This window comes from Vigna unguiculata, chromosome 5, assembly GCF_037176805.1.
Source record: "Vigna unguiculata cultivar grain cowpea cultivar isolate G323 ecotype 2 chromosome 5, ASM3717680v1, whole genome shotgun sequence".
Classification (NCBI taxonomy): domain Eukaryota; kingdom Viridiplantae; phylum Streptophyta; class Magnoliopsida; order Fabales; family Fabaceae; genus Vigna; species Vigna unguiculata.
Window position 1 is genome coordinate 23,756,276 of NC_140796.1, and position 19,618 is coordinate 23,775,893.

The following is a 19,618-nucleotide window of genomic DNA, read 5'->3' on the forward strand; positions in this document are numbered from 1 at the left end:
TTTGATGAATCCAAAGGGGGAGAAAAATTGGAAAATCAGAAACCAATTAAACTAAGCATTGAACTAAGCTTTAAAATTGGAATCAATAATCAAATCTAAATTTGAACCCATATTATTGATAGGGGGAGCATGATCACATTTGTATACTTGCTAGCTTGTGCGTAGTGCTACTGTAAATGTCTTTCAGGTTCACAAGCTTCAAGCTAAGGTGTCACTTCATCAAGTTAATGGTATCCAACAAATGGAAGCATTTGCAATGAAAGATAGAAGAAGATAGATGAAATGAAATAGAGGTTGGCTTTATCAAATCAGGGGGAGATTGTTGACATGAGAAGCCAAGGTGGTGTGCTTCTTGAAGATTTGATAAAGATTGAATGAAACTCTTTTGAACTATCTTGAAGCCATTACCATTGGAATGAAGCCTACATTGACGAAGGAAAGGTGATTTGATGATAACCATGTTGATCATGGCTGGAACGTGTGCTCTCTATGTAGTTACATAATTTAGAAAGTGTATTTTAAGTTTGTAATTCATGGTGTAGACCTTATAGCATTAATTAGATGTTTTTGGTCTTAGGTGTGTCTTTTAATCTGTTGAATGGTTTTTCAACAGGTTAAAATGTCTCTTTTAGTCTGTTGAATGGTTTTTCAATAGGTTAAAAGGTTAGCTGTAGTAGTCTTAAACTTCAACAAATTCAATCAGTTGATTTAGTTTTTAATCGACTGATTTCACTTAAGTCAAGTGAAATCAACCGATTGATTTGAAAATCAACCTGTTGAATTTCGTAACAGTTTGACTATAAAAGCTGTGATTTTCGAAAGAGAGATGAGTTGATCATTTTAGAGCGTGAATTTGTTCTGGAAACTTGTGGAAACTCTCTCCTTCGTGATCATACGTGTTGCAGCTGTTGAAGATTGATCTTGGATCAATTCTTGGAGCTTTTTTGGCTTGGTTTGAAGCTTGGAGAAAGTGGTTTGTGATAGGATGGGTTGTGCTACCATTGAGGTTTGATCTTTCTCAAGCTTTGGGTGTGTGCCTGGTGGTTTTCCAGGTCTGCAAGAGGGTTCTTGCTGTGCTTGTGTGATTGTTTTGTGATTCAAGAGTCTTTTGTGGTGTTTTTGCATATTTTGTAAGTGTAAGGGTGGATACTTTGTAAATCTTTTGAAATAGTGCAAAGTCAAGCTCAGGTTGCCTTGACAAATTGGATGTGGCTCAGGTTTGAGTGAACCAGTATAAAAATCTCGTGGTGTCCTCTCTTCTCTAACCTTTCTCTCTTGCATTTTCATTTTAAAGTATAAAGAACTTGTGCTTTAATCATCTTTTTCATGTTCTTGCATGTTTTCATAGCATTTGAAACATTGAGCATGTTTACATAATCATTTGGAACCTATCTTGATCATTCTTATGCATTGTTCCTGGTTTAAAATTCAAATTCGCATTTCTACATTTTTCCCAGTATTTTAGTCGACTATTTTCCTGTTTCAATCAGTTGATTATACCAGAACAGAATCTGTTTAGTAAAATCAATCGATTAACTCTATTTTTGATTGATTGAAAGTGTACAGTTCAGTACTATTTGCATCCTAACTTGGTGATCTATTTGATTCAATTAAATGTAGTTTTTAGCTTGCAAAGATAGCCTAATTTTTTTAACTAGCCAATTGATGAGTTCAAATTTTTGCCCTCATTTAATGTTTAAATTTGGGGATTTTAATAGAATTTTTGTGCTTAAGGATTGATTTAATTGGGATTTGTGATTATTGGATTTATTGAGTACGTAAGGTAAAAATAACGTAAAAATTGATTTTAGTTGCATATAATATTATCGGATATTCTAATGTTTGTTAATGCAACTGAAGTTTGGTTTGAGTCATTAAAAGTTTGGATTCGAAATATTCAAAGTTACAAAATAAGTTCAAAATCAGGAAATTCTGGAAAAATTTAAATCAGGACCTAAATGCACCCCCAGTTCTTATTTACACACTCCTCTTGCAAGTGGACCACAAAACCTATTATGCTCCCCCAGTTTTTACTAAGTTGCACCCCTCCTACCACTTAAACTCCACTCAACCAGATTATGCCACGTGGCAATCCTCACCTTCTAAATCTGTCCAGGTTTTGCTTCAAAAGTATGGGGTTGTGCACAAACTTTCTACACCATATCACTTCCAAACTAATGGGCAAGCCGAGATCTCAAACAGAGAAATCAAGAGGATCTTGGAGAAGATTGTGCATCTCAACAGGAAGGATTGGAGTAATAGACTTAAGGACGCTCTTTGGGCTCATAGGACTGCTTACAAGGCACCTATAGGGATGTCTCCTTATCAGGTTGTCTTTGGTAAGCCATGCCACCTTCCAGTGGAGATAGAGTACCGAGCCTACTAGGCTGTCAAGTCATGCAACTTCTCTCTTGATCAAGCTGGAGAGGAAAGGAAACTGCAGTTGAACGAGTTAGATGAGATCCGTCTGGAGGCATATTAGAACTCTATGTTCTACAAGGAGAAGACCAAGAGATTCCATGATAGCTCCATAGCTTGCTGGTTTTGCTGCTGCTGGTTACCCTGGTTTCCCCATCTCAAATTAGGGTGATTCCTCCATCCTGGATTGTATTTGTTTGTTGACAAATCATGGTTTTACTACTGATGTTGGGGTCTATTGTTGTGGAAAATATTAGCTGCATAGGCCTTAGAAGTATCCACTGGTGTAGAATAAGAAGAAGAAGCAACAACCTATTGTTGCAATGTTGGGCAAGAGTCTGTAAAATGATCAACAGATGTACAAAGGCCATAAACTCTTGCAGCTGGAGCTCTTTTATTGGAAGCAAGTTGATTGGCCAGTGTGGTAATAGCATCAATCTTACTCTCCAAATTCTTGGTATACTCGGCTGCCTCTACATCATGGACTCCTCTAACAACTATAACATTAATCCTTGTGCCAAATTGTTGAGAATTGGAATCCATGTTCTCAATTAGTTGCCTAGCTGCAGCTGAGGTCATGTTACCAAGAGCACCACCACTTGCGACATCAATCATGTTTCTATCCATGTGGTGCAGGCCTTCATAAAAATACTGCAAAAGGAGATGTTCAGAGATTTGATGGTGAGGGCAGCTTGAACAGAGATTTTTGAACCTCTCTCAGTACTCATAGAGGGTTTCCCCAGATTATTGCTTGATGCCAGAAATTTCCTTCCTTATGGCTGTTGTCCTTGAAGCTGGGAAGAATTTGGCAAGAAACAATCTCTTCAGGTCATCCCAGCTCGTGATGGACCTGGGTGCAAGGTAGTACAACTAGTCTTTCACATTGCCCTCCAATTTATGAGGGAAAGCCTTCAAGTATACATGGTCCTCCTGGACATCTGCAGGCTTCATGGTGGAACACACAACATGAAACTGCTTCAAGTGTTTGCACGGGTCCTCACTTGCAAGGCCATGAAACTTTGGCAACAAGTGTATTAATCCAATTTTTAACACATATGGAACTTCCTCTTCAGGGTATTGAATGCATAAACTATCATAAGTGAACTCTGGTGCAGTGAGCTCACTCATGGTCCTCTCATGAGGTGGAGGAGGTTGAGCCATGTTATCAGTATGAAAATCAAAATGCTCAAAATAAACAGTATGCTCAGAATGCAAAGAATGAGGAGTGTCAGGAGTATGATGAGAATCAGAAGAGTTAGGAAAAGTCACTGAATATTCAGCATGCAAAGATAGATTCCTAAGATGTCTACGTCCTCTGTGGAATTTCCTATCAATCTCAGGGTCAAATGGTCGTAATTCACTTGGGTTTCCCCTAGTCATGCACCAACATAAGGTATAACTACAAGTATACTCAAACGAACTCCAAATGACTTGAAAATTGGTAGGATTGTCCTTTGAGTGCTCAAACAGAACCACAAAAAAAATCAGATCAAAACCCAAAGTACAAGTACTTTTAAAATGTTTTAAAAAGTGAAAAAAATGAAGAAAAATCACAAAAAACATTGCTGAAATGTAGAAAATGGCATTTTCTAGAGAATCTGAATTTGCAAAAGGGCAAAGCGTGTACTAACAAGGTAGGAAATTAAATTTCATCCCAAATGCATATAAAATAATGATGATTCTGATAACCAGAGCAAAAGTTATGGTCCTCTGAAGTTTCACTAAAAATCAGTCCAAAAAGTTTTTAAATCTCTCAACTCAGACCATACGAACTGCTCCAACTATTTTTCCCATCAAGTTCAATGTCTTAGAAGTGGGGGGAAAAAATTTCAAGTCAAAACAAGCACCGTAGCTACCAGAAAAAAAAATCCACAAGTTAAATGCCAGAATCGTACATTATTCATGCACTATTCACTACACTAGAATTGACACTATTCATGCGCCGCGACACTATTCACTCTACTACAACACAAACAAGGCGCACACGACAGAAAACACACTAGAATGGAAACAAGCACTGAACAAAACAATAACATCACAATGAATATATACCAACTCAACCACACTTGAACTACACACACCAAAACACTTAACATAAACACACTAAAATTTTTACTTTGAACAAACACTACAAAAAATCATGTATATAACGATGTTTTTAATACGACGGTTAATTAAAATTGTCGCTTTTCGCAGTATAATATGTCAGTTTGATAACAACCATAATGTACATGTATAATATGACGTTTCTAACTACCATATTTTACATTGTCATATTATATTTAAAATTGTGTCATTTTGAAATGCCACTTTATATAAAATATTATTTTTATAATTTTATGAAATTATTTCCTGTATCATTTTTGTCTCGATACTTACTTTTTTTTTTTGTAAAACTTTGTTCCTTCTCTTTTCTATTTCATTTTCCCACTCAACAATTTAATATTTTTTTAACTTTTCAAAAACTTTTAGTTTCCAAAATTATTATACAACTGTCATTTATAACTTGGACAATGATACTTTAATCCACTTTTTTTGACCCACTTTTAACCCACCACTTCAATCACCATTAGATCATCACATCACATCACTAAAAAGAATAAAAAAAGATAATCTAATGGTGATTAAAGCAATGAGTTAAAAGTGGGTCAAAAAAAGTGGGTTAAAATATCATTTTCCTTATAACTTTTGTAAAACTTTGTTCCCTCTCTCCCCGTTTGCCTCTTTCTTCTTTCTCCTTTCTCCTTCATTTCACCCTAAATCACTTCACTCTCAGAACGTTCCCTCACGTCTTCGTTCGCTCTCCGTTTCTCCTTTCTCCTCTTCGTTTCCCCTCTTTCGTTTCACCTCTTTCTCCTTTCTCCTTCATTCGCCTCCATTTGCGCCTCCATTTGCACCTCAGTCCATGATTGCCGCCGTTCACATTTGCTCGATTGGGTTATTCAACCTCGTTCTGAAGGAGAAAGGTTCGATTGCTCGCATTTGCGCCTCAGTCCACTCCTTTTCTGTTTCTGGTATGACATTCATCAAAGTATTGTTGCGTTTTTGAATTTAATCTTGCCTATTTTTGATTTGAGTGGCCAATTGTACGATTAGGGTTTTCTGTTTGATTCCTTCGCGCGAATGTGAATTTGAGTGTGAATGTGAATGGGGAATCAGAAGCAGAAGTGGACGCAAGACGAAGAAGACGCACTCATCGCCGGAGTAGAAAAGCATGGTCCCGGAAAGTGGAAGAACATTCTCAAAGATCCCCAATTTGCCCTTTTCTCACTTCTCATTCCAACATCGACCTCAAGGTAAATCCTTTAACAACCAACACTTTTTTCTTTTCTTCAATCATATTACAATTGGGTTAGGGTTCTTAAAACTCCCCCTCTTTCAGGACAAATGGCGGAATTTGAGCGTCATTTTCTATATGCAATTCTGTTATCGATATCATGCTTTGTAGATCTTGAGATTTTAGTTCCAGTTGTTTTCTAAGGTTTCTGACTTACCAGAGCAGTCTTATTGGAGAAGTAATCAACATTTTTTTGTATGTCAAAGTATAAATATTTTGGGTGGTAACAACCGACTTGTTTGCATTGTTTTAAATTATCCCTTTGTGATCTTCACTATTTAAGATCAATTCTTGAACTCCAAGACCCTGATAATGGTTTTGTTATGATCTTTTAAAAGTAGTATGTTTAGGCCCTGCTCCTTTTCTGTGGCGGAGAGGAGAATTGGAAAATTACTTTAATATGGTTTGTTTATTGCCTATATTATTTTTAAGCATTACCATTTTTATTTGAGAATGATATTTGCTAGGTAAATCATGTATTAAATTATCTTTCCACTAACATTGTTCATGAAAATTAAACTCCTAAACATGCTCTTTTTATTAATTTTACTTTTAAGCATGCATTAACTAATTTATTTGTAGGTCCAGAAGTACACTAAAAGATTAGTATGGGTTCTTCAATAGTATTTTTCAGCAGTCTCTTCGTGGACATGGTATTCCAATATGGTTGAATATATATTTTTATGTTCCTGAAAGGCTGCAAGAAGCTATATTTCTAATTTACAATTTTTTGTGTCATTTGATCTGTCTCTGATTTGGTGTAACACACATTTGATGTATAACAGATGGGGATGCCCTCAAGGCAAATTCCCATGGTCATATGAAGAAAAAGAGACTTACTATCTTGTGGAAGGAAAAGTGAAGGTGTGGGTTAAATGAATCAGTTCAAATTTCTGCTGGTGACTTTGTTGTGTTTCCCAAAGGGATGAGTTGCACTTGAGATGTGCCTGTTGGTGTGGACAAGCACTATAAATTTGAATAAATCCTACAAAAGGTGCTTTTTAGCTTTCAAGATGCTATTCTTTTCTTCTGTTTTTCTCATGCTTTTTGTACATTTCACTTTGTTTAGTAACACAACGTTAACAATGGAATGGGTTGGATTAAAGTTGATGGTAATATCTCAATTACCTTTTTCCACAGAAGCAATATTTGACATTTAATTATTGTTTAAAGGAGAGAATCAACAAAATGAATATTTCTCCACAGATAAAATATTCAAATATGTATATAATAAAGACACCAGAACATATATAAGAAACAACATTTAAGTTTTGTTTGCTTATTTTTCCACTCACACTTTATTTAATTATGTGAAATTATCTTACTAGTGTTGATTGTATATGTTAATGATTGGTGTGTCTGAACCATTTCAATTTTCCAGATCTAATCCAAGTGTTTTCTGAGTTACTAAGGCATATCAATTTCATACAACATAGCGGTCAATTGGGTTTGAAACTGTAAGTGACATTGCTCCCATATTAGTTCAAGAATTCAATAAATTAGTATTATTTAATCTGTATGGTTATTTAGTTGTATTTTGGTAATTTTCATTTTAAAACTGTTTTCTAAATATAGTTTGTTTAAATCCTTATTGATTTCATTTTTAACAGTATATCTATAAATTAAGGAAAGATATATAGTTTATAAATTACTATTAACTTAAAAATTTAAGCGATATGAAATTTTTAAATAAATAAAAGCAATGTGTTGTTAATTTTTCTCCACTTTATTAAGTACTAAACCATATAATTTTATTTTCCACGGGGACTTTCCACGCAAGCAGAAATGTCATATTGAAGTTTATGTCTTGAAGCTTGTTTTTAGTATTGTAGGAGTAATCTACTCTTTACCCTTACTCATATATACTATATTATTTCTTCGTTGCAGGCACCAGATATCGAAAGTGGTGTGTCATCTCCGCATGAAATACTAGGATCAAGTGGTGGAAGCAAAACACCTTAGACTTAGGACTTTTAATGTTGTCTTTTTTTTCTTAGATGCTTGAATATTTTGGTACTCTTAATGTTGTCTTTTTTTTTTCCAAATGCTTGAATTGGCACTTTGATGTAGTTATGTTATATTGACAATGAATCAATTTAGTTTATCAATTTCTATTTGATAGTGCTATAATTTTTTATATATTTTAAATTATCATGAAAAAATAATTTTATCGAATTATGAAAGTATAAGAAATATTAAAAAAGAATAAATAATTAAATATTAAAATTACGTCATTTGATACATTTGATAATGACGTAATTAATCTCAGAATAAATTGTAATTAATTAAATTGGTGACATTTAAAAATGTCATAATATAATGATAATAGTGTCAGTTTAAAGCGTCATTTTTCACATTATATTTGTCATCCAGTAAAAATATTATTTGTTAGCTTTAATTGACGCTTTTTGCCTCTTTAAATCGCCACTTTATACGTTGTATAAAATGACGGTTGTTGCGGCGGTTCATCTATAACCGCCGTATTATACTTTGTGACGACAAGAATTACGACATTTCAGGAAACTGTCGCTCAAGTAAATAACGACAGTTAAAAATAACGTAAATTACAAAAATAAACATCGGTATTTACATATTTTTTTGTAGTGAAAACGATTGGTCCCTAGCAACGACGCCAAATTTGATAGAGGTCGTACCCCACCAAATTAAAACAGATAAAATGCAGTATATGAAAGTGAACCAAGTCGTCTCCCAACGACCAATATTTTTGTCCAAAGCTTCAATTTCTAGATTCAAACACAACACAATAACACATGGGGGGTTGGCAGATTTCGATTCATAACAAACTTCAATTCGCAGATAAATTTAACAGTTGTATGAAAACGCAATGATTTCTTGATTCAATTGAAAGTCCACCAATCATAGATCACCAAATAATTGTTCTATTCGAATTTGCTCTCATGAGTCCTAAGTAATCAACTAAGCGAAAATTACCATGGACTCATTATCATTAAGCATAACAAATTTCAGGAAGTTAACACCCACAAATTAAAGCAAGCTATGACAGAACTCATAAACATTAAGCATGAATACGAGCCATTAATGTGCACACATGAATTTGAGATTAACATTGCATCAAAAACATGTTTATCATCTAAACACAACCTGAAATAAAGACCATTTCGAATGGAACCCCAAAAATGACCAACAATCTCATGGTTTCATTTCAATTTCGTCAAGGAATCAATGCAATAGGGTTAGCTAGACATCAAAATGGAACAATCAAGCACTTCAAATCTGAAACAGAACATCAAAAATCGAAAACCCTAACTTACGAATTCTTAAAACGCAGATCAAGAGCAAAAGAGAGATTTCAAAGCTTCAATGGAATGTAAAATGGTGCTGTGATATATAAATACGAAAACCCCATCAATGAGTGTTGTTCCAAGTCAATAAATTCCGCAAAATGAGCTGCCCATGCTAGAAAACGAATTCAAAACATGAAACCCTCATTGGGAGCTGTCAAATGTGCAAAAAAACGGTAAAAACTAGGCAAAACGTGAAAAATCGCAAGGAGCACCTCTATCGAAGCTTGGAGAACGAAAATGCAGGTTGGAGAGAATGGAGAATAGAGGTGTGCGGCTGTTGCATGAAGGAGAAGACCTAATTTCGTGGTCACATCAAATCTTCCACTCATATTTATAAAATTGCCACTCTGCCGCTCAGAATTACAAAAATGCCACTCTTGGGCCTCTAATGTTGGCCCATTCACTCAGATGACGTGGAAATGATGTGGAAATGATGTGGCGATAATCTTCAACTAAATATTGATGTCCAAGCTCCAAAATTACTTCATCCAAATACCTAAAAATAATTAAAAACGAAAATTAGGCCAAATAATGTGAAATTAGTCCAAATTCGGAACAGTGGCCCAATAAAGCCCAGCAGATGAAAACACACTAAAGATGAACAATTAAGCACTGAAAAACTGTCAAATGGGTACACAAAGGCTAGTGGAATGAAGGAAAATAATGACTCATCAGGAGTGTTTTGCCTTTCTTGAAGACTCTTGGTGGAATTAAGGGTTGTGTGAGGTTTTCCGTACTTAGAGACCTAATTATGACTCTTTCGCCTGTGTGAAGCAGTGGAAATGGGTCTTCTTCGCCTGTGTGAAGTAGTGGCAGAGGATTGGTCCGAGTGTTGTCCTCTCTCGCCTGTGTGAAGTAGTGGGGAGCGGAAAGATGTTTCACCTTATTTTGGCTCGTTGCGAGTATGGTGCCCGGTGTGCGATGCATCAACGTTTTTACTCATAATTCCTTAAGGAATATGGGAGACAGTCTGACTGCCATAGCGGGACACATCGAACGATCTATTTTTAGGAAACTAGATGTTGTTGTGGGGTAAAAGGTCGCGGAAAACAAAAGCTTGATCATGATTACTATGTTTAAGGATTCTAGATGAATGTGATAGTCTGTTTGGTTTGGTATGGTTGTTTGGATTTTGGGAGTTGTGTGTTCAAAACCAAGTTTGATTGTGATCATAATGCTTAAGTGTTACTTGAATGTGATGTTGAGTATTATTTGTGATATTTTATTTACGATTTTCTTTTATGCATCATTGTTTTTATGGTTAACTTACTCCTATTTGTTTGTTTGTGTGTTTGTTGTACGTGCGCTGATCGTATAACGTGTGTGTTATACAGGAGATGATAATGTAGATGCTGTTATACGAGAGGCTGGGGTGAACTCATGAGTTTTTATAATTTATTTAGTTGTTTTAAATAAGATACCGAAGACTATATAATTTTCTTTTATTCGAAATTGTTATTTGAATTTTTTTAAACAAATGGACTATTTGAACTGTGTAATTTAAATCAAATTAAAGGTTTTTTTAGTACATTTTCAATGATAATCTGTTTACGCCAATCGCGTTCATTTTCTAACTTTCCATGACATCCCAAAAATTGGGATGTTACACTTCAATTCAAAATAGGCAACAGTATCTACAATAAAACACTATCACATCACCACTGGATACAACTTCAATGTTGTCGAATCGAAAGCCCATCTTTACGTGGCACGATGCATCAATTACAACAATGGATGTCAATGGCGTTTGAGGGTTGCTTACAACAAAATCAGACATCATTGGGAAATCATGTCCATTAACGACTGACATACATGTTTCTCAACATTAATTTCTCAAGATCACTGCAATCTGAATTAGACTTAAATTCCTTCGATTGTTTTCCATTTAGTCAGGACGAACACAAGCATTCACATTAAAAGCTTGGTGGTAGACGTCAAAAGTTGTTATGAATATACCGTGACATATAGAAGAGCATGGATAGAAAAGGAGAAAGCAATTGTCATCAAGTATGGCGATTGAGACCAATCTTATAATGAAGTTTCCAGATCGTTACAAGCTACCCAACACACTAATCCTGGGACAATTTTCCAACTTTTCAGTCCTCCAATTAATGTTAATGGTGAAGATTGGACATCCAGATACATTATGGAATGTTGCTTCTGAGCATTTGGACCATGCATTGAAGGCTTTAAGTATTGTAAACCTATTGTTCAAGTAGATGGAACATTTTTAACAGGTAGATACCATGCGACCTTGCTAACTACAATTGCTCAGGATGGAAATAGAAACGTATTTACTTTGGCATTTGAAATAGTCAAAGGTGAGACAAAGGAGACAGTGATTTGGTTCTTTCAACTACTACGAGAACATGTAACTCCTCAACCAAATCTATGCCTCATTACTAATAGGGGCAAGGGCATTTTGTTAGCCATACGCTCAAAAGAAGTTGATTGGGAATTAGACAATCCTCCCTCCATCTACTGCATACATCATCTGGCTTCTAACTTCAACAACATGTTCAAAAATGCATATCTAAAGAAAGATTTCATTGAATTGGGTACTACATTTTCCTAACCATGCATTCCATATGAATAAAATTTTTCCTTCAAACTAAATATTATTTAATTTAATATGTGATTTCTTTTTCACAGCTTACGAAGTCAAACAACCTACTGTCCAAGCAAAACATTCACCTATGAGGTCCTAATTCCCATAAGCAGTGGCTTGCATAGATAAAATTCCCTTACACAAGTAGTATCAAGCTTATGATGGGGGGCAGAGGTACACCCACATGACAACAAACTTGACATAGTGCATGAACTTCGTGCTTAAGGGGGCTCGCTCATTACTTATTTGTGCACTGCTAAAAAAAATTGAAAACACAAATGTGTGGTTTGTTGAATGTGGCTTGAAGGTAGACTATATGTTAAGAGTAGGTCATCAGTATCTAGAACACATTACTGCCCTATTCCAACAAAATCACCAAAAATCCGCATATTGTCATGTTCAATGCTACAATCGAGATAATTCAAAATTCGAGGTGCAAGAGATATTGACACCCCATCAATATGGGCCAAAACCAATCTCATTCACTGTCTAATTAAATGATTGGTGGTGTGGTTGTGGTCACTTCCAAGCTAGTTGCCTTCCTGTCATCACGTCATAGCTGTTTGTTGTTTTGCTCATATGCCAATTACAAATTTTATCGATCCTATTTATAGCTTTGAATACATAAATAAGGATTATCAAGTCCAATTCCACCCACTGGGAAATGAGGACTATTGGTCAACATATACAAGTCCAAATTTCATTCCATGCCCTCAAACTAGGCGCAAGGCTTCTAGACGACCAACAACGACAAGGATCCATAAAGAAATGGATAAACTAATTCCAGATAAACCGAAAAAGTGTTCTTATTGTCGCACTGAGGGTCATCATAAGGACCAATTCCCATTTCGCCAATGAATTACGTTCCTTTTTAATTTCAATATCTTTACTTTTCAATTTTCTATTCTTCTATCTTGTATGTCAATATTAAAAAAATATTATGCCATTATCATATTTTCTGCCTTCATACCCTTTTGAGAAATCGTTTGGGGGCAGAACAATTTGCCTACCTCCATAATTTTTTAAAAACTTGCCTAGTTCGTAGTTAGGCCGACTGAATTGCCTAGTACGAAAAAAAAACCCGTAAAGCAACTAATATCTCTCATATTGATGGAATCCCCATGTCCATATTAGAAAAAAAATCACAATATTAAAAAATAGAATATATATATATATATATATATATATATATTTCTAGAAAATTTATAAAACTAGTATTAATTCTTAATGTTTGTGTTAATTATCCAGTGTCACTAATATTGTATTGTCTGCAACAAAATGTAAGAAATTTTGAACTACATGTACATCACTGGTTCAACCTTTATGGTTGGATGAGGCAATTCAAGAGGGTGATTCATTTATTTGGAGAATTTGAAATTATTTGTAATGAAATGCTTTGTTTCGAAAAAGAAATTAAAAAGCATTTAAAATGCATTCATTTTTTTTGAAGTATTTCAATTAGATAAATTATAAGAAATTAAAATATCCTTAAAAAAAGGTGGAATTTGAAATTCTTCTCACTCAACCTCACACTCTAGACTTAATCCCAAACGGACTCGATAAACCAGACAAGCATGACAAGCTAGGTTGGCCAGATGATCCAAACGGATCGAATCGGCCTAACGACCCAAACGTACTAGGGTGACCTGATGACACATACGGGTCAAGCGGGCTTGACAACTCAAACAGGTCAATCAAGCTTGACAACCCACACTGCCTGACGGCCCGACGACCAAGATGTGTCAGGTTGGCCCAATGACCCATATAAACTAGCTAGCCCGACAACATAAACGGGTCGAGCGGGCCCGACGATCCAAATGGGACTAACGACCTAGATGAGTTGGTGGGCTCAAAGACAGATATAGGCTGAACCGACCTAACAAGCAAGACGAGTCAGCGGGTTTGATGGCGCAAGCAAGACGTGCAAGCTCAACCTAGAGGTGTCAAGCGACCCACACGGCTTTGGCAGGCCAACTGACCTGTTAACCTGACAGGCCTGATCGGCCCGATTACCTAGTCGGGCCCGACCGATCCGATGACCTAGACGAGCCCGACCAGTCCGATGACACGGCGATACCGACCGGCTTGATGATCTTGCCAGGTCGAGCTTGCCTGACGATACAGACTTGCCAAGTGTGTCCGATTACACAAACGGGCACGATAACCTATATCGATCGGCAGGCCCAATGACCTAGTGGGGCCAAAGCCGAGTGAACGACCTAGACGGGTTGGTTCGGATTGGGTCAACGAACTTGACAGTTATGACTGGCTTGTATTGGCCGTTAGGCTAATCAGGCTTGTTTGGATCGTCGGGCCGACCCAACCTAGCCCGTCTGATTTTCCTGGTCCGTCTGAGTCGTCGGGTTGGCCCAACCCATTTGGGTTGTCGAGCCTGTTTCCAAATTTATCATGAATTCAAAAAATAATTAAGCCTAAAATAAATATTGTTAAAATGAAATTTTATCACACAAGAAATTTAATTATTTTATCCAAACAAGAAATTAAAATGTAAGGTATTTTAATTTCTTTATCCAAACAAGTTATTTAGAAAATGAAGGGAATTTAATTGCAAGCAATTCAAATACAATGCATTTCAATTTCTTAGCATTGTTAAAATGCTTTATCCAAAGCATTTTTGAAATTCTTCATCCAAACACAAGGTTAGAGATATCAAAAATGATAAAAGGGGATCACGATTACGGTTTTGTCACTCTACTTTGATCCACCACGTCTAGCTCGTCCAACTCGGAGGTCAAAGGTGGACAAGACAAGCTAACATATGCCAAATCGTATTAAACTAACCCGTTTACCATTCATAAGATTTATTCCTAATATATAATTATCTTCTATTTCAATCCTTAACGCAACTTCAGTCGTATAGGGTTCCATGGAAGGTGATATATTCTCAGTGTATTGCCTCAATATTGGTGTTTGTGTCACTATATTTATAAAAAAAGACCACTTAATTTTATGTTCTGAGAAGTTTAAACTTGAGCAAGTTTAATCAGCTATATTTTTTACAATATGTAAACCAATCAAATAATGTTTTCATATCTTTTGAAAATAGAGAAAAAATACGCAACTGAAGATATAAAAGAAAAAATGATATTGTGTTGATAATTACGAAGTATTTGCTTTAGAGAATATGCAAAGTTAACCATAGAAATTGTAATGCATGTAGCTGACAAATTCTAGCAAAATAATTACTAAATGTATTTTAAGTATTGCAAAGTTTAAGATACAGTAGAATCAAGTTTGACATGTAAGCACTAGGGTTAAGATGCCATCATAACAATTCCACAAAGTCCTTCAACAGCACCCACACCCCTTTGCATCCTAATGTACCCTTCTTCACGCCACTCGGTTCCCCATGAGTTCCACTAATAAACAAACTCATATTTCTTGCCAATTCTGTTTTGAAATTTTTTATGTAGGAAATACTTATAAATTTTGTTATGAAAAAAAATTTGCAGGAAATTGCCCCATTTTTTTTGCAAAATATTTTGTATAAAACACTTTTTGCAACAAATTTTGTAGGAAATACTTGCGAATTTTATAATTTTGTAGGAAATAATTACCCACAGAGGAATTACCTGCCAATTAAAATTCTTAGAAAAAATAGCAGAAAAATGTCTTTTCTTGCAATTTTTTTTAACAAATTTGCAAGAAAATTCCCATGTAATATGAGAATTTTTAGTAGTGTTCTTAACCAACCAATACTCACTTCCATCATCACTAACACCATATCCCACAACAGTCACACCATGATCCAAATAGGTTTCACAAGAACCAGTGAAAACACCTATTTTGTAAAATTGATAGTTAGAGCCACTAGCATCGATGGCAACATAGATTGGTTGATTGACAAAGCTTTTTGCAATGCCTTCTCAATGTTGGCACGGACATGCTCAATTTTCCAGTACTCAGTTTGTGAATTCCTTTAGTTGTTGCAACAACAGAAAATGCCTAGCAGCATCCTGCACAAGGTGAATTAATAGTTAGATAATGATCCTATTTAAGTTTACTTAAAAATGTCAATGAGTAATGAAACACTTACCACATTAGCTTTGGTCCTTGACTGGTGTCACTGCACCCTTTGGCCTCCGGTCACTATTAAAAATTTTCATATTACATGAGATTTTTCTTGCAAATTTGTTAAAAAAATTTGCATGAAAGGACTTTTTCCTGCTATTTTTTGTAGGAATCTTAATTGGTAGGTAATTCTTTTGTACGTAATTATTTCCTACAGAATTATAAAATTCGTAAGTATTTCGTATAAAATTTGTTGTGAAAAATGTTTTATACAAAATATTTTGCAAAAACAATTGGTAGCAATTTCATGCAAATTTTTTTTCATAACAAATATTACAAGTATTTTCTACAAAAATTATTTCAAAACAAAATTGACAGAAAATATAAGTTTTTTAGTAGTGAGTCCCTAGTGGATGGCACTACAATGACATTTTCATACTTAAAAGTGGTTGTTTTTGTTATTGAGGAGCACACATGCTCCTTGAACTTATTTCTTAAAGTTATGAACTCCTCGTTGGTGAGGTCTGCAAAGTGATTGATGGCTAACTTGTCATGTTTATGGGCAGCATTGTTGAAGGCTTCAATGTAATTCACATTTTCCTTGAATATCCTGAAACTCTTTTCCCTGTCATGGGAGTCTTTGTACACTTTTCCATGATGAGCCATCAATTCCTCATGCCTCTCGTACATGGAGGCATCTTGTAGAGTGCGACATTACTCTTGAAAAGCCAGGAATCCCATGCCAATGTTTGAAAAGTGCTTTAGGTTGGTTAGTGAAATGTTTGAAAAGTGCTTTAGGTTGGTTAGTGAAATGTTTGAAAAGTGCTTTGAAAACACCATATCTGATATGTTGCAACCATGGTGACTAAATAACTACTTTAGGTTGGTTAGTGAAATGTTTGAAAGTGTTTTTTGTCGTGTATTCAGGATTGTGTGTGGTGTTTATATAGCCATGTTACCGTTTAATTTTTAATTAGCTTTTAGTTTCTAACATAAATCTCAAGGCACCACCTTATTGTATGTACCTATGATATTTTTCTGAGTTAGACCATTGCTTATGGATATTGGTAGGATTGGGCAAAGTATACTGAACTGCAATGAACCATTAAAAACTACACTAAACTAAAAAATAGTTCGTCTGAACTGCACTGAACTGGAAAGCAGTTCAGACGAACTGCACTACACTATAATATGAACTGAACTATTATAAACTAAATTGTTGTACAAATTGCACTATTTTTAAACTGAACTGCATTATTTTTAAACTGAACTACACTATTTTTGAACCGTTTTTTAACTAAACCACACTAATTTTGAACCAAATTGTACTATTTTTTAACCGAAATATACTTCATCATTTCAATTGTTAATAAATTATTACATCAATTTAAATTGTTGAATTTTTTGTTAATTTTTTTTTATTGTTTTGCTAATAAACTTAACAAGTATATTAATAACAAATTAAGTTAAGGTATTTTTTGTGATATTTATTCATGTACAATAGTTTGAAATTAACATTTATTTGTAAGTAAAGAGTATTTTATATATTTACAATATTTTTAAATTTAAATAAAATATAAATTTAGTTAAAACACTATATATTTAAAACTATTAAAAAATATTTGAAGAAAGAAATACAAAGATTGAAAAAATAGTATTAAATTAGATATAATATGACATGATTTTGTTACGTAATAAAGTGATAATAAAAATAAAACATAAGATATTATTTATAAAATTTAATTCTCCCACTATTATACCCTCTTCCATGAATAATAGTAATTATGTGAGATATAAAAAAAATACAAGAGGAAACTATAATTAAAAGAGGCAGATTTTATTTTATGTTCAGTATAAAAAAATATTTAGAAAATATCGGTCCACCTTTCCCACCCCCATCCACCATCCTATTCCACCTCACATGTTACCACCCCAACCACCTAGGCACCACCACCCTTTTACGATTTCATTGCCAACATCCCTTTCTTTGCCCAGTGAGAACCTTTCACGTTGGACCGTTATGCAGGCGACACTGATCCAGACGAGCACCTCAAAGTGTACATAACACATGTCACCCTCTATACATCCCATGATGCTGTTTTCTGCAAAGCCTTTCCAACCACCCTTAAAGGCCCCGCACTCGAATGGTTCACTACTCTACCACTATATTCCATTGACTGCTTTGACACCCTCTCCCATATGTTCACTACTTATTTCGCTAGCAGCCGTCCACATCAAACCACAACCCTCTCTCTCCTTGGCGTCAGACAGGAACAAGATGAGACGGTTGCAGACCTTCATCGACCATTTCTGCAAGGCTGCCTTCCGCACACCTCACCTCAACCAAGAGATGATACTGCAATGTATGGCCCTTACCCTCAAACCTGGCCCCTTCGCTAACAACGTCTACCTACACCCACCCACATCCATGCACGAACTGAAGCTCCATGCTGCAGACTACATCCGCATGGAAGAGATGCAAACCCTCCACACGAAGTTTTGTAATGATTATACATCCTCCACTGCCACCCCCCCAAACCACCCTCACGGCCTGATCCTAGACCCAAAGAACCTCGACAACCTCGCTTCACCAGATATGCACCCCTAAATGTCCCCAAATCCCGCCTTCTTGATGAAGCTCTTCAACCCGACCTCATCCCACCACCTCGCAAAACATCCAACCCTCCCAACGCAGACATGACCAAATACGACTGATATCACTGAAACAATGGCCACACTAGAGACGAATGCAAAGCACTCTAAGACAAGATCAAAGAATTGGTTCGTGCTGGCCATTTCCGTGGCTTCATCCACAGAGATGACCACCCACATCCTTCCCGATCCGATCACCGATACCCTCCCCATGATTCGCGTTGTGACAGACGTTCCACCCAACCTACGAGCCATGACCCCCAACCTGTTCGCACTGATGTTGCCCGAACGGATCCCCCACTACGCGGCATAATCAACATCATCTCTAGCAGCTTTGCTAGTGGCGGGTCCACCTCCTCATCCCGAAAGAAACATCTCCGCCAACTCCAGTCCATTAACCACATAACCCACTCCCACCATAGACGCTGCATGCCTCCCATTACCTTTACAGACGATGATTTCCATGGCGTCGATCACCAGCAGAATGACCCAATGGTCATCACGGTCGAACTCAAAAACTACGCGGTCAAGAAAGTTCTTATCGACCAAGGTAGTTTAGTTAACATCCTATATTGGACGACATACCAGAAACTACAACTTGGTACCACTACCATGGTCCCCTATGATGAACCTATATACTGCTTCTTCGGGGAGAAGGTCTCCACTCGCAGGTACATCGATCTCCACATCGTTTTTCACGATGACACTCAAACCAAAACCATCCCCATTTGTTTCCTTGTCGTAGACGTGCCTACATCATACAATGTCCTCCTCGGCCGACCATCCCTCAACGTCATAGGTGTTGTCGTATCTATGCCACACTTGTCCATGAAATTCCCCTCCCCATCTAGTGACATTCTTACCATTCACGGCGACCAACGGCTCGCACGCCAATGTTACATGGCCAGCCTACATCCACAACTACACATCCTCCAAACACACAACATTGAGCACCCTTCCAACTCTAACATAGCCTTATATGGGGATGACTTAAACCCTAGAGTAGGCCGCGATGCACGCCTTGAGCCAGTCGATGAAACTATACCCTTGGAACTCCCCATGGATGCACACTTAAACTGGGCGCCGGCCTTCAACAAGAACAGCGTGACATACTAATGCCTACCCTCATCCGCAACACCGACCTCTTCTCCTGGTCAGCCGCTGACTTACCCGACGTTAGCCCTCAAGTCACGTTCCACAAGCTCTCCATTTATAAAGAAGCCAAATACGTCTCCCAAAAAAACA

The 19,618-nt window shown here is 36.3% G+C and overlaps 1 long non-coding RNA gene, 1 other non-coding gene and 1 pseudogene across 2 annotated transcripts; 2 read left to right on the top strand and 1 right to left on the bottom strand.

Moving 5' to 3' along the window:
* Nucleotides 1-3,091: 3,091 nt before the first annotated feature.
* On the top strand, nucleotides 3,092-3,198 carry LOC114186435 (small nucleolar RNA R71). Its single transcript, XR_003605093.1, has one exon. It is a non-coding gene; the product is annotated as a small nucleolar RNA R71 (small nucleolar RNA).
* A 2,321-nt stretch (nucleotides 3,199-5,519) lies between these two features.
* On the top strand, nucleotides 5,520-7,885 carry LOC114183931 (uncharacterized). Its single transcript, XR_003604527.2, has 4 exons — nucleotides 5,520-5,714; nucleotides 6,541-6,749; nucleotides 7,137-7,212; nucleotides 7,643-7,885. It is a non-coding gene; the product is annotated as an uncharacterized LOC114183931 (long non-coding RNA).
* Nucleotides 7,886-14,975: 7,090 nt separating this feature from the next.
* LOC114184497 (senescence-specific cysteine protease SAG39-like) lies at nucleotides 14,976-18,517 on the bottom strand (annotated as a pseudogene).
* Between the last annotated feature and the right edge of the window lie 1,101 nt (nucleotides 18,518-19,618).